Here is a 3,258-nt window from a genome sequence, read left to right on the forward strand (position 1 = left end):
CAGAGTGTGGGGGTGGGAGAGGCAGGCGCCTGCTGCTTGGAGGAGCGGGGATCACATAGGGCAGTGGTCCCCAACCCCCGGGCCGCGGACCAGTACCGGTCCATGGGCCATTTGGTACTGGTCCGCATAGAAAGAATAGATAACTTACATTACTTATTTATATTTTATTTATATTTAAGTCTGAACAATGTTTTATTTTTTTAAAATGACCAGATTCCCTGTTACATCCGTCTAAGACTCACTCTTGACGCTTGTCTTGGTTACGTGATACATTTATCTGTCCCACCCTAAAGGCCGGTCCGTGAAAATATTTTCTGACATTAAACTGGTCTGTGACCCAAAAAAGGTTGGGGAGCACTGACATAGGGGGTTTGGGATCACAAGGGCCTTGGGTTTGAGGTGAGGCTCATGGTGCAAGGGGTTCAGGGACCTCCTAGGGGATGCTGGGCCCTGGAAGCACTGGTCAGGACAGGGATCCCCATCCCCACTCTCAGGGTGGCCTTGGGCATGTCCCTCTCCACGCAGGGCCGTGTGGGCTGGAAGATAGTTTGGATCATCTTCAGGACGCTTCCCAGCTCCTAAACCTTGAGCTTCAGCAGGATGGGGGCATCCTCAGCAGACAGATGCCTGCCATCTGCAGGGTCCTCCAGGCAGGGCGTGTGGGTGGACAGGACATCAGCACAATCAGCCAGGCCCATTCTGGCACAGGCTTCGGGGTTAGAGGAATGCGTGTCAGGCACGGTCACCTCGAGTCACTCTGCATCCAAGTGCCCCGGCCCCAGCGACCATAGAGGAAACATGCTGTGAGTGTCCTGTCAGGTGATGGGCAGGCTTCTGGACAGGGTGCTGGCTGAGGCAGGAGACCCAGCCTGGCTTGGCTTCCCCAAAGCCCAATCCATTGGACCCTCAGGGATACTGGGACTTGTGAAAGGGGCAGGTATGGGAAAGTTGGTGAAGAAACAGCCCAAGGCCACTGACAGCCTTGGAAACCACTCTTGAAGAACCATGGGAAAGGCCTGCTGGGCAACCCCCAGAATCCTTTTCTGGGGAGCCTGAAGGGCTTTTCTTTCATGATGACAGTGAGTAGCACCCCAGGGCCTGGCTCTAGACGCTGCCCTGAGCACTGTGGCCTCCAGTAACTGGCACAGCAGCTGGCGAGGAGACTGAAACCTAGAAGAAGTAGCTGGCGGAGACCTGGGGTCCCTCAGTGCATGAGCTGGGACTGGAGCTGAGACTCCCGGCAGCCCAGCCCTGGCAGTCAGCTTCACCCCTTGGGCTCCTGGTTCGCACCCCCAGCTGGAGGGTGGATGGTGCCTCACTGCTCCACTGCTCCAGAAGGCCAGGGTAAAGTGCCAGGTGGGCCTGTGTCCCTTCTCCCCTACATCCTGTCCCTGGACAGCCCCCTTCCCACCCTTGCAACCACCTCCACCAGCCCGTGGTGACACAGCTCAGCTGTTACTCAGCCTCTCTGCTTGTTCGTAGCTGCCTTTTTTTCCTTTCTTTTCTGAAGTGTGACGTGCTGTTGTGCTGTGGCGAGGTGACTGCCTCTTCCCAGGAGTGTCCAGGACAGCCCCAGCTTGAGGCTGCCAGTGTGGCCAGATGACTAGGCCCTGCCCCTAAATTCCGGTCCTGAGCAGAGACATGCACCTCCAGAGCAGGCACAGTTCTGACCTTAGTTCCATCTGACTTGGGTATGGTGCCAGGGAATTCCTGTCTGTTCATCCTCTGCAGCTCCTCACCACCCAAGGACCTTGTGTCCTTGATGTAAGCTGGGCATCCAGAGGCCAGAAACCACCTAGGGAGGGTGACCTGGAGGAGGAGCAGAATCCCCCTTCTGAAGAAAGCATAAGAAATAGAGAAATTTGTCCTGGAGAAGACTGGAGGTGGGGCACTGTTTATTGCCAAGGTCGTGGGAGCCAAGTTATGTGGAGAAGGAAGGGTTTTCCCTCAGTGAAATAAGTTTCCCTGACACTTGGGGCTGTTGGTGGAATTCAGTGCTTTGTTAGGTGGTGAGTTCCCTGTCTCTAGGAGGATGCAAGCCCTGATGTACATGGGATTCTTGGAGTTTGAATTCGTTAAAAGCTGGAATTGGATGTTTGGGGTTCAAGTCTCAGGTTTGTCTCTGTGAACTTAGACAAATCATTAAGTCTTGTAGAGCCTCAGCCTCATTTCTAAAATGGGTTTAGTGGCCTAAACGGGTTGCTCAGTGGATAGAGCATTGTCCTGGGGCACCGAGGTCATGGATTCGATACTGGTCAGGGCACATACGAGAAGCAATCAGTAAGTGCACAACTAAATGGAACAAACAAGTGTAATGAGTGGATGCTTCTCTCTCCATTTCTCTTTCTCTCAATCAATGGAAAAAAAACACCCCACAATAAAATGAAATGAGCACCTGCTTTGCAGACAGAACTGAACCTAAAGAGATGATATGGGAGAAAGTGTGTAAGACATCTTCACAATCCAGTTGTGACCTGCACATCTTGGAGGGCCCTCATCCTGCCAAGGACAGGAATGAGCCCGTCAGAAGAAATGGCTTATACACTCCAACAAGGAGGATTTGGGGAGAACAGGAAGGGTTCTGAGCAACGAGGAGGGAAGGCCTGTCTTCCCGAGTATGCTTAGAAGAGCTAAGAGAGACTGACCTCTCTGCCCCCTGGACTCAGAGACCTTGGGGTTCTGAGGTATGTGTGTGTGTGTGTGTGGGGGGGGGGTGTCTCAGGTACTCATGGTGCCTAGAATCGGGGACACCCCTGGTCTTAGGAAGAGAGAGCAGCGGGAGAATAGAGATGGTGCTTGAGCAGCCAGAAGCTGACCTGGAAATTAAATAACTAAGAGCAGGTCAGACAGCCCCATGCCCACAGATGCCAGGCTGAGGAAGCTGGCTTCTGCCTAGACATTCCTTCCCACCTGCCACCCCCACCTCTCCTCTTCTTCCCTCCCTTCCCCACCCCTGCTCCGTGCCAATTTCTCATGCCCCTTGGAGTGCCTAATTGGTGATCTCCAAAAGGTGTGCCCACCGAGAACCTCAACATGTGACCTTTGGAATAAGAATCTATCTGCAAGTATAACCAAGTCAATGATCCTTTCCCCTCCTGAGAGATAGAGGAAGGGAGAGAGATGAGAAGCATCAGCTCATAGTTGCAGCACTTACGTTGTTCATTGATTGCTTTCTCAAACATGCTGTGACCAGGGGGCTCAAGCTGAGCCAGTGACACCTTGCTCAAGCCAGTGACCTTGGGCTTCAAGCCAGTGACC

This window comes from Saccopteryx leptura, chromosome 4, assembly GCF_036850995.1.
Source record: "Saccopteryx leptura isolate mSacLep1 chromosome 4, mSacLep1_pri_phased_curated, whole genome shotgun sequence".
In the NCBI taxonomy this organism is placed as follows: domain Eukaryota; kingdom Metazoa; phylum Chordata; class Mammalia; order Chiroptera; family Emballonuridae; genus Saccopteryx; species Saccopteryx leptura.